Source organism: Balaenoptera acutorostrata, chromosome 13 (assembly GCF_949987535.1).
Source record: "Balaenoptera acutorostrata chromosome 13, mBalAcu1.1, whole genome shotgun sequence".
Classification (NCBI taxonomy): Eukaryota; Metazoa; Chordata; class Mammalia; order Artiodactyla; family Balaenopteridae; genus Balaenoptera; species Balaenoptera acutorostrata.
In genome coordinates, this window is record NC_080076.1 from 82,287,547 (window position 1) to 82,300,959 (window position 13,413).

The following is a 13,413-nucleotide window of genomic DNA, read 5'->3' on the forward strand; positions in this document are numbered from 1 at the left end:
TATGTGAGTTTATCAAAGTTGCAGAATACAAGATCAATATATAAAGCTCAATTATATTTCTATACATGAACAAATGGATATCTAAACTTTTAAATATCACTTATAATAGCATAAAAAAAATGAAATACTTAGGGATAAATCTGACAAAGGATCTGTAAGACTTGTACACTGAAAACTACAAAATAATAATGAAAGGAAGTAAAGACATAATGAAAAGTTATACTGTGGTTATAGGTCAGAAGACTCAATATTGAGTATTTTTTAGAAAGAGAAATTGAGAAGCTGATTCTCAAATTCATATGAAAATGCAATGGACCTAAAACAACCAAAACGACTTTGAAAAAGGAAGACAAAATTGGAGGGCTAACATAACCTGATTGCAAGGTTTATCATAAGATTACAGTTATCAAGACACTGTGATAGGGCTTCCCTGGTGGCGCAGTGGTTGAGAATCCACCTGCCAATGCAGGGGACACGGGTTCGAGCCCTGGTCCGGGAGGATCCCACATGCCACGGAGCAACTAAGCCCGTGCGCCACAACTACTGAGCTTGCGCGTCTGAAGCCTGTGCTCCGCAACGAGAGGCCGCAACAGTGAGAGGCCCACGCACCGCGATGAAGAGTGGCCCCCCGCTCGCCACAACTGGAGAAAGCCCTCGCACAGAAACGAAGAACCAACACAGTCCAAAATAAATAAATAAATAAATAAATTTATTTTAAAAAAAAAGATACTGTGATACTGGTGTGTATGTGTGTGTATGTGTATATATATATTTGTGTGTATATATATATACACACAAATAAATCAATGCAACAAAACAGGAAGTACAGAAATAGACCCACACATTTATGGACAACTGAATTTTGAAAAAGGCACCAAGGCAATTCAGTGGAGAACATCTTCCACTAATGGTGCCATAACAACGGCATATGTGTATCTTTGATTCATACTGACACCATATACAAAAACTAACTCCAAATGGATTATAGAACTAAATGTAAAACAGACAACTAAAAAAATTGTGAAGAAAACACAAGAGAAAATCTTTGTGACCTTGGGTTAGGCAAGAATTTCTTAGATTTAAAAACCAAAGCACACTCCACAAAGGAAAAAAAGGTTAAATTAGAATAAAAACATACTCTTTTTGAAAGACCCTGTTAAGAGAATGAAAAGATAAGCCACAGTAGAAGATCTCTGCAAAACATATATCTCACAATGGATTTGCATTCATAAAATATAAAGAATCCTCAAAACTCAATTAAAAGAACATGAACAACCCAATTTTAAAAATGAGGAAAACATTAGAACACACACTTCGCCAAGAAAGATAAATGGATGGCAACTAAACCAAAAAAAAAAAGATGCTTAACATCACTATTCATCAGGGAGATACAAATTAAGATCCCAATGAGATACTACTACAAACCTATTAGAATGGCTGACATTAAAAAGACAGACCATGCCAGGTGTTGGCAAGGATTTGAAGTAACTGGATCTCTCAGACACTGCTGGTGGGATGTAAAAATGGTACAAACGCTTTGGAAAACTATTTGGCAGTTTCCTAAAAAGTGAAACATACATCTACCATATGACAGAGCCATTCCACTCCTAGGTATTCAACCAAAATGAAAGCAAATGTCCATACAAAGCACTGTACACGAAAGTTAATGGCAGCTTTATTTTTAATAGTCAAAACTGGAAATAATCCAAACATCCATCAACAGATGAATGGATAAACAATCTGTGGTACTTGCAGACAACGGAATGCAACTCAGAAATAAAATGAACTATTGATACATGCTACAACATGGATGAATCTCAGAATAATTATGCTGAGTAAAATAAGCCAGAACAAAAAAAGAGAACATATCAATACTTTATGATTTCATTTATATACAGTTCTGGAAAATGCAAATTAACCTAGAGTGATAGCATATCAGTGGTTGCCTAGGGAAAGGGCTGGGGTGAGAAGAGGTTAGGGAGGTATTGAAAAAGGATATGAAGAAGCTTTTGGGAGTGACGGATATGTTTACTAACTTCATCATGATAATGGATACACACACACACACACACACACACACACACACACGTTAAAACGTTATGTTACTTAATATGTTCAGATTATTGTATGTCAATTAATAATTATTGCTTTAAAAAGTTGCAATAAACAAAATTGAAAGGCAAGTAAAGTGGGGATGGTGCTTGCAAAATATGTGCCAGTGAAGTTATTCTTAATATCAGAGAGGTGAACATATACATATACATACACCAACCCACACACTCAAAGGACACAAATAGGAAATTAAAAAAGAAAAAAGCAGTGTCTATTAATGATATGAAACATATATAATTTCACTAATAATCAAAGAAATAAAAAGTAAAATAGTAAGACACCTCATTTCACCCACCAAATTGATAAAGTAATAGAGAAAAGATACATTTTTTTGGTGAGGGCATAAGGAAAGTCATCTTTATACACTCCTGGAAGAATAAAATGGGAACATTCTCTGACCAAGTATTATCCTTCTACAGGGAGTTTCTACAAGGCAGTTTCTACTTGTTTTATTTTGATTTATTTTAGTAAAAGAGGCAGGGTGTAAGGTAGAGCATAGGAGGGATGCAACAGTGAAGATGGGAAACAAGGTTTCTTTCACCTACAAATTTGGATTTCTTTGCAGACTTGTGTTTTATCTGAAGTAGGTGTTGGGATTTCAGGTTATTTTTTATTTCCTTCTTTTTGTTTATTTCTATTTTCTAAATGTTCTGCAAAGCCTATTACTTCTGTAATTAGAGGAAAAGTGATATGAAAAAATTTTATCTCAAAGTCTAATTATAAATCACTATAACAGAAAATGGTAATATGTATTTCCAGAAAATAATTTGATAATAGGAATAAAATAACCTTAGCCAGGTAATTCTCCATATTTTAAGCTATAACTGAAAATAACGAAAATCTATAAGGAAATAATTTGAAACTAAAAAATTTTTATAAAATAATATTTTATCCTAATTTTATTAATTCCTTTTAATTTTTCTCACAAACATAACAAAAATTCCTCATAGAAAAACCAGAAAACACAATTTGTTCCCATTTTATGGGAGAAAGCTAAGTCATGGATTTATGGACAATACCTTTTCGTGTACGGCACAAAATATACTGTATTGCTCAGACTCATTTTAGCAGCAATCTTTTTTTTTCTCTTTTATAACTTCAGTCTTTTGTATTTATGGTGCACCTATGAAAAAAGAAGAATAAAATACGTAATTATAGGGGCAAAATTCAAGAAGCAATAATCGATAACATGATAGTTTTAAATATTTACAAATGTAACATTCAAAGTTAAAATTTTATCTTCATCAATTTGTGGATGACAAATGTAAAAGGTAGGATTTTCACAACAAAGACACAAGCTACTGTCTCACAAACAATATCAGGGAAACAAATGCGTCGTTAGATTTCAGAATCTATACTGAGGCTTCCACTGGTCTGTTTGAGTCCAAGGAAACTCAATAGAGGCTACGAGTAGACAGGACTAATCTGACAGCATGTGGTGGTGCTACTGATTCTCTGTCAGGAAGGCTTATATTTTGAATTGCTTTTCCAATAAGCATGATGATTTATATTGACTCATCTATCTTCCCTTTCCTGGTCTCTCTATAACCAATCTTTCAGATTTTGGGGTAGTGATAATTCTTTATTATCTATTAAAGAAGTACATGCTCAATGTAGAAAATACAAGAAATATACACCATTATGAAAAAAAATCCTTAATCCTACCTAGGACAAACTTCATTAGCAACTGGGATAGTTTTCTCCATGAACATATTTACTTCTTGAAGCACATATTTATTTTGTTATACAGCTGAAATCACATTGTACATATAATTCCACAGTCAACCTCTTTTATCTAACTCTAGATTGTATGTATTTTGCCATGTTATCAAACATTATTCACAAAGATCATTTAAGGGCTGCTCAATGTTTATCGTATGGAAGAGCCACAATTCATTCACAACAGTTTCTCCACAATTTGAAACCAAGGCTGTTATTCAACCCTCTGTTTGTTGAACTACTAAAAATTATTGTTTTGAAGACCTTTGTGCTTATTATCTATGCACTTAACATTTAGGGCTTTTTTGGAATGGATTTCTAGAAGTAGAACTACTGGGTCAAAGAATACAACAATTTAAAATTTATGTATATTGAAATAATCTTTGGATGCTTGACTAGCTTTGGAGATGAAATCCTTAAAGAGGGAAAAAACTATACATTAAAAAAAAAGGCACTGACCTCCATTTTCACATTTTTCCTGTAGAGGATATCCCAATCTCTTCTCACGTCTATACTTACAAACTAATCTTTTTCATTATTTTGTTATTCCCTCTGATTCTATGGCTGTGGAATGCTTTAGATTAACTGGTAGCTAAAACTTGCCTGAATTCAGCATCACATTTTACCTAACCATCAACCAATCAATAACTACAATGTCTGCATGTATGTCCTGCTAATCTAGTCTGACTATAGCTTCAAGGAACTAAAACATTCCTTATTATATGAACACCAGTTGCGAAATTTCTGAGAAAGTAGTTTTAAATAAGGCATTTACTAACAGCCTCATGTCCTGACTAGTTCGAAATGCAGGAGGTGCTCACTCCTAGAAAATATTTTTCTAATGCTATGGACACACATGCCTAGTATTTTTCTTCTCTCTAAATACTTATTCCTTTTTATATAATTTTTCTTAAAATGGGTACTCTCTCCATCTGCAGTTGCATGGCTCTATAAATGTTTTAAAATAAACTCTCTAAGACGCCTAGGAATTCAACTTTCTTGATTTTATCATTTTCCCCCCTGCTAGAATACTGCACATGGTATTGAAGCTGAAAACCATATTCCTAAAGTTTATCCATTACACCTAAAAGATGTTCACAGTTTTGTCTCATTTAACCACCTTCCTTCTTTTTTTATAAATGTCTCTTGGATTCCATGAAACTGTCTTCTCCTGTTTTTCCACATTATTCCTCCTATAGCCCCTCTTCTCTCTGAGCTCTAAATCAGTGTGTTCCTCCAGGTATTTGCCCAAAGCCCTCTGTGTGATGCAAGCTGCTATCCTAATTTCTGTCCACTTTAATAGTTTCAAGTAACACTTTGTCACTAGACAGTTCTGGCCTCCAGTCTAAATCCCAGTCCCATTCTTTCAACTATCTGTTTGGCTTCTCCCCTAAATGTCTCACATGTACCTCACAATAACTTTGACTCTTCCCTTCTCCTTGTCCTTAACATTCAACTAAATCACAAGTGTGCTTCAAATATTTCTTTTTATCTGTTCTTCACTTTTCCTTTCTGTTAGCATTTGTTATCTCTTTCCTCTGTTTCTGCTCTTTCAGCCTCTCGTCTAAATTTTCTGGAATTCATCTTTAAAACACTATTATCACAATCACCTTCCTGAAGCACAGTTGAGATAATATCACAGCTCTGCTCAAAATCCTTCCATGTTCCCATACTGCCTACAGGATTAAGGTTAACTTTACCTAACTAACATTCAAAGCTGTCCTCAAACCACTACCCCAACCTAAATTCTTAAACTCTATAATCAGGAAAAAATGAATTACTACAGTTGCATTTTCATACCTTTGTCTTTGCTTATGCTACACCTCTACCCAGATATCCATATCCAACTACTCTCACAGTCCAGCTAAATGTCACCCCTCCTATAAGACCGACCATTTTCTCCCTTTGCTTCAGTTTTAAATACTCATATATATTAGTACTCTAACTGGATGTCAAGTGCTTCTTCAGAGGAGGATACATGTCTAAATCTAAGTTTTGATTAATCATTATATTTCCATGGCATCTTTAAAAAAATTTTTTGAGATACAATACAATTCACGTACGATTCACCCATTTAAAGTGTACAATGGTTTTTAGTATATTCAAGTATGTGTAAGCATCACCACAGTCAATTTTAGAACATTTTCATCACCACAAAAAGAAGTCCCATTTCCTTTAGCTATCAACTCCTCCCACCCTGATCCCTCCATTCCTTAGCAACCACTAATCTGTCTCTATAGATTTCCCTGTTCTGAACATTTCATTTGAATGGAATCATATGATATGAGGTTTTCTGTGACTGGCTTCTTTCCCTAGCATAATGTTTTTAAGGTTCACCCATGTTGTAGCATGAATCAATATTTCTTTCTATTGATGAATAGAAATCCACTGTATAGATATACCACACTTTGTTTATCCACTTATAAGCTGATGTATATTTGGGTTGTTTCCACTTTTTGGCTATTATGTATAATGCTGTTATAATCACTTGTGTACACATACATTTAGTTTCTATTAACTATATTCCTAGGAGTGAAATTGCTGGGTCCTGTGGCATCTTTATATAACAGATAGTCCATAAAAATCCGCTGAAATCTCCTTCCCTTTTCCACCCAAATCTTAACACTAAAAATGATCTTTAAATTCATCCTTCCCTCAAAAGCTGAACAAGGACGTTTTTCCTTCCAATAGGACAGCATTTTAAGAATTAACTGAAGATGAAGTGATATGCATGAAATTACTTTTTCCCTCTTCCTTGACCTCCTGCAACCTCAGGTGTTACATTTATAGTGAGAACTCAGAACTGTGCCAAGAATGTAGAATTTCAGGTCTTAGGCTCTTGGGCCAACTGAACAATCCAGCTAGCTTAGATGCAAAGATTGCATCAGAGATGTGAAACTGAAATAATTTTCTGCATGCTTTATTCTAAGAAATGGAAATCCTCCAAGAATGATAGTCAAGTAAATTATTTTTCACAGACATTCTAACTTAATATACACTTGATAGAGAGTAGAAATATAAATATTTTTCCTTTTCTCAGAAACTTTCAAGAAAGATGATTCAGTGAAGATCTTAGTTGCCTTTCAATGTTGTAGTCACACTTCTGCAACAATAAACTTGGAGCCAACTAGATTGAAAATCCACAATATTTTAGCATTAAGAAAGGGAGTAAGATTAAGAATGTTTCATATAGGTTATCACTTATATGTGGAATCTAAAATATGACACAAATGAACTTATCTACGAAACAGAAACAGACTCACAAACATAGAGAACAGACTTGTGGTTGCCAAGTGGGATGGGGAGTGGGGAAGGGATGGATTGGGAGTTTGGGATTAGCAGATGCAAACTATTATACTTAGAATGGATAAACAACAAAATCCTACCGTATAGCACAGGGAACTGCATTCAATAACCTGTGATAAGCCATAATGGAAAAGAATATGAAAAAGAATGTATATATATGTATAACTGAATCACTTTTCTGTACAGCAGAAATTAACACAACATTGTAAATTAACTATACTTCAATTAAAAAAATTTAAAAAAGAATGTTTCACATTGGAAAGAATTATAAAGATCAGACATATCAATTCTTTTTTTTTAACTCAATCTCAGAAAAGTTAAGTGTCAAATCATACTTATGCAGTACTGTTATCCCAAATTAAAACTCCTTCTAATTTCTCACTTCAGAAAACTTTTTTCTGAATCAAGCTGCCTAAGTCAGACTTCAGAACACCAAAAAGTTTCCTATTTTGCTATATTTTGGAGGTTAATAAGAGAAGTTTAATTTAATAAGATTGAACTTCTCTGTCTTTATTTCTCCAAATACTTGAATATATAGTGGTAGGTTCAGTTCTTATGGAGACTGAAGCATCGACAAATTTGGGGATCTCTTTAAGAATAAAAATGTTACAAAATTTCCACACAAGAATAGGTATAGGGCCTTAGAAGGGGCTGGTGTAAATAAGGGGCTCTGAAATGTAAGATTCACAGTAAATTTGCCTGTGTAAATTCCTATTATTGCATTCATTATCTTGCTCCAAGAAGGTATACAGAGGCAGGCAAAATCTTCATGTTACAGCAGTGAAAAACAGAGTAGAAATAGGTGATTGGACCTTTTCAAAGTCAGGACCAGTCTGGTGTTTTCCCTCCCCTGTTCATATAATACAACCTCCCAATACAGACTTAAAGAAAACTATCTTTAAAGAAATAAACAGAAAACTTATTTTGGACAGTTGTTACCACTGTCTGCCACTAATACCTAACTATTATTCTGAGGTAAGAAACCATTTTTATGGTACTTTCACTGTGAAAGTAAAACTAGATGACAGGTGTTTCTTATGCCAAATGATCACATAGCCCATCATGACAGAATCTGAGAACTGGAAAGGGACCTTTGTGATCATCTAATTTCTACTTAAGCAAATAATGCAGAAGTATCTGGGACACTGATTATCATAATAATGATAACTTGTAGACTACTTTTGGGTCGCCATTTAAGACTATGTGTGCTTAAAAAGTAAAAATATCAATTCTTTTGGTTTCTTAAAGAGTATTAGTTTCTCCCTCCCTTAAAAAATGATGTTTAGGTTAGAGAGACAAATGGGAAAGGAAGAGCTCCTTTGGATTTCTTAAATTTAACACTGAAAGTTTTTGTTCTCTCTGATAGTTTTGTATGTGGTTAGCAACTTGAAATCAATTATGCATTCATTTTGGGGAAAACGGTACTTTACACGGGTCTTAAAATTAAGACCAGTACAAAAATGGTGTCTATGTCTACATAAATTCTGAACTATTCTAATAGATTTAACTGGTCTTTTGAAGTCTTCATTTTGCACAACTTAATCATATGTGTGGTATGAAAATTGTAATATTTGTAATACACAATAATAATTTACTCTTTAATACAGGGTTCCTCAAACTTGATTAATATTCAGATCCCTTATAGAAAAATTCTCACAGATCCCTAACATTTTCTTAAATTATTTTTAGTCATTCATTTATTCATGTGTTCATTCATTCAGCAAATACTTATTAAGTGCTTAATATGTGTCCAGTACTGAACAAGGCTTTAAGTTCTTTCCTACTCTCATAGAACTTATATTCTAGTGGAGAGAGACACATAAATATTGATATGTCAGGTACTAATAAATATCATAAAGAAAAATAAGATAAAGTAGAGTCAGTGGTCGGGATAAGCCACAGAACTCTTTGGTCATAAGGCAGTCATCCAGATGATCCACTATAGCTTATTATTTAGGAGACAATCATCAAAATGAAAATATAACATTTAAAAATCTCATGGAGAATTCTTGACCTATTTTCATGTCTTCGAATTTCTAGGAGTCTGTGAATTTACTTGAAAACACTCTAGAATGGAGTCATATCTTACCTAAGGTGGTTGGGCACAAAGGTGGACACTTAAGGCCAAAACTGCATACAGTTCAAATTATCCTTGAAAATCCCACTATACACGGTTTTGTTTATACAAGCCTTTAAAGTAATTCTCACACACCACTGAGTTAGTCTAAAGGAAGAAAGTCTACCTATAAAAGGAATTCTTAACCTTTTTTGTGACATTGATCACAGGCAGTACACAGCCTATGACACCTTCTCAGAATAATGTTTTATTTATTTGTTTATTTTTGGCTGCAACACGCAGCATGCGGGATCTTAGTTCCCTGACTATGGATCTAACCCCTGCCCTCTGCAGTGGAAGTGTGGAGTCTTAACTACTGGACCACCAGGGAAGTCCCTCAGAATAATGCTTTAAATGAAAAAAATTAACCACTTAGAATTACAAAGGAAAGGAAACCAATCATACTGAAATAGTTACCAAAATATTAAAAAACAGATTTGTGATATATATGTGCCATTTTTTTTCTTTCTTTGCTGTGCCGCGTGTCTTGTGGGATCCTAGTTCCCTGACGAGGGATCCAACCCGGACGCTGGGCAGTGAAAGCGCTAAGCCCTAACCACTGGACCTCCAGGGAATTCCCTATGTGCTTCTTTATTAATTCATTTAGTAATGAGAGTTAGTAGGAAGTCTAATAACCCCAATAATTTCAAAGAGTGGTGAACTTAATATTTTGAGATTTCTGTAACTGTAATGTGTTATAAAATATCTGGGATTTCTTTTGGTGATTGGTGACAAAAATCTCAGATATTGCTAATACTTGTGTGGTTTGTTGCCAACATTTGTAAATTACAGGAAATGCTAAATTTCAGTTAGAGGTTAGTAAAAACAAAAACTTCAAGTTTTCTGATAGATTCCTTGATCTGCAGAAATCTGGATGTTCAAATCATTCTCTCTTCAAGATAACCAGTATAAATGAGGAATTCTGAAGAATTCTAAAGAGAGCCTTCTTATCTGCAGAGTTTACTCCATTCTGTTTTCTATCAAGCCTCTATAATTTCTCTTAATAGAAAGTAATAGAATGCTGTGAGCATTAAATGAGATAACATATGCCAGGTATGTAGTAGGTACGGAAAAAAGGTTTGCTAGATGTGAACGTAATTCTTACTTGAAAATAAATCCATATAACATGCAGTTATTTGAAAAGTTGCAGAGAATAACTTGGCATTTCCCACAGTGATTCCACTGAACAGCTATCAGTCCTTTGCCTTTTGGCATTGGCAGCCCCATTACTATAGCATTGCATCTAGCCTTGTGGGAGTTAGTTGAAATGCATGTATGCTGCTGCTCTACTGTAAGTACTAAAGATAACAGCCTCTGTCAGGGTTTTTGGTTGCAAATGACAGAAACCAACTCTGGCTAACTTAGAAAAGAAACTTATTTATAGATGTGATACTGTGACTTATAGTAAGAAATATATATTTGGTCTTCATCTGGTACAGATGTCCTAAAACCCTTAGAATTTTCTAAGAGCAATAAAGGTGAAAGGAGTGTCTTTTGTTATTCATGACAACTCCCTACCAACCACACCTGAGTTTACGCTAATAAGGTGACTTTTAGAAAGCCCCTGAGGATAGGGGTTGGTAACCAGAGGAACCAAACCTGATTAAATGGTTGGAATTTTCAGCCCCAACCCCTGACCTCAGGATGTAGAGTTCAATCACCAGGAACCAAAGATTTAATTAGTCATGCCTACATAATGAAGCTTCCATAAAACCCTAAAAGGATGGGGTCTGGAGAGCTTGTGGGTTGGTGAACCATCCACATGCCCTGAGGGTGGCACACCCTAGTTCTGTCTTCATGGGGACAGAAGCTCCGGTGCTTGGGACCCTTCCAGACCTCACCCTATGTACCTCTTCATCTGGTTGTTTATCTGTATCCTTTATAATATCCTTTATAATAAACAGGTAAATGTAAGTAAATGTGTCTCTGAGCTCTGTGAGCCACTCTAGCAAAACCCCCTCCACAAATTCGAGGAAGGCTTGTAGGAACCTCTGATCTACAGCTGGTTGGTCAGAAGCACAGGTAACAACTTGGACTTGCAACAAGCATCTGAAGTTTGGGGTGGGGGAGCAGCTGCGGGCAGCCTGTGAGACTGTGCCCTTGCCCTGTGGGATCTGATGCTATCTCCAGGCAGATAGTGTCAGAATTGAGTTAAAACCTTGATGCTGTTAGAAAACACCCATCAGAATAGGCTGTCTCACAGAACAAACCAGAAAGCTCAGAAAATGGACAGGATCCTAGAAGGGCAAAGCCATAATCAAGATCATGCCACAGTAATTGTCTGCTGATGCCACTGCCACTTGTTTCTGTTCTCCTAGACTGCCACAAATTGTCTCTGTTGTGCCCTAAGCTCTCAAGATTTAAAGTCCTGGGTGGGAGCATCTGATTTACAAAAATCACATGTCCATAGGCCAGCTGCCAGGCAACCAAGAAATGAATATCTACTTGTGCTTCTTCCGTATCCATAGAAGAAGGAGGACCATTGCCTCCCTCCTGTATCCAAAATAGGATAATGTTCAAGTGATGGGCAACCCATACTATATATTATATATATACTATATATATTTACTCATTAATGATTAAGAGCCATATCATAGCTCGGAGGATAAGAGACAAACTGCAGCATTCTAGTTTCTCATTCTGTCTCCTTACTTAATTCCCTCTAACCTGAGTAAGTTCTATTTGTTTAAGCTTTTTCTACATCAACAAAATCTTACTCTTCTCATGAGTTTAATAAAAGGTATAATGACCCTGAAGCAGTGTTCAACTATTCATTCATTCATTTACTCATTCAACACTTACTGGATACCTGCTGTGCTTAAGACATCATGCTAGGTGTTGAAAAATATATAATACTGATATGTGTTCACCAGAAACTAATTATCTAGAACCAGTGCATGTTGCAAGTACTACAGAAGTTCCAAAGAGGGAGAGAGAACTTCTAACTCTCTAAGGAGTTGGGGGGTGGGAATGGGCAGGTGATTGATGGCTTCATGGTAGAAACAGCATTTGGATTGCTCTGTAAAGAACAGGGAGAAATTTTATAGGAAATGGTGTGAGCAAATGATTGGAGTTTGCAGCATGTAATGGCAAGTAACTTAAGTGGTTGTTCTGCAGATCTGGGATGGGATCCTTTGGAAACAAAGCTGGACGAGTCTAATGGGTCTAGATTATCCAGGAGTTTGAATACCATGCAAAGGATTTTAAGTTTTTAAACTGTAAATGATGAAATCATTTAATATTAGAATCAGGCTTCAAGAATAATACTCTAGGGGCTTCCCTGGTGGTGCAGTGGTTAAGAATCCGCCTGCCAATTCAGGGGATGCGGGTTCGAGCCCTGGTCCGGGAAGATCCCACATGCCACGGAGCAACTAAGCCCGTGCACCACAACTACTGAGCCTATGCTCTAGAGCCCACAAGCCACAACTACTGAGCCTGCGTGCCACATCTATTGAAGCCCATGCGCCTAGAGCCCGTGCTCTGCAACAAGAGAAGCCATGACAATGAGAAGCTCCTGCACCGCAACGAAAAGTAGTCCCCCTCATCGCAATTAGAGAAAGCCTGCGTGCAGCAACGAAGACCCAATGCAGCCAAAAATAAAAATAAATAAATTTATATTTAAAAAAAAAGAATAATACTCTATTTGTTTGGCAGTAATATACAGGTTAGAATGGAAACATTTTATTTAAAAACATTATGCACACATCATAGAAAAAAAGAATTGGAAGAATACAGACCAAAATGTTAATAGTGATTATCTTTGGGTATTGGGAATATAGGCATTTTGTTTTCTTTTTACCTTTCTGTATTTTATATATTTTCTCCATTGAATACATATTACTTTGTAACAGAAAAAGTAAGCTAAAAATATTTTTAAAAGAATGAATTGGAATAGGAGACTAGAGCAGGAAGGTCAAGTTAGGGCTACCAAACAAGAAAGCATGATAATCTTATTCTAGAATGTTGGCAATAAAATTGAAAGCAGAAGGCAGGTACCATGCCTCTGGATGCAAGAATAACACAGGAATAACATGGCGTAGAACCAGCAATTGATGGGCTATATAGCCTGAAAAAGACATGGGAGTCAAAGTTAGCTCTGAGGCTCTAAGATCAAGTGACAGAGAAGATAACTGTTCTAGAAACAAAAATAGGGAATTCAG

At 35.5% G+C, this 13,413-nt stretch overlaps 1 protein-coding gene across 2 annotated transcripts in view; it reads right to left on the reverse strand.

Moving 5' to 3' along the window:
- TAOK3 (TAO kinase 3) overlaps positions 1-13,413 on the reverse strand; it is a 184,085-nt gene that overhangs the window by 91,160 nt on the left and 79,512 nt on the right. For both annotated transcript variants that reach the window (XM_007189474.3, XM_057527006.1), the window contains exon 2: positions 3,132-3,235. The gene's annotated coding sequence lies outside the window, so the exon portion shown is untranslated. The remainder of the gene's footprint in view (positions 1-3,131; positions 3,236-13,413) is intronic.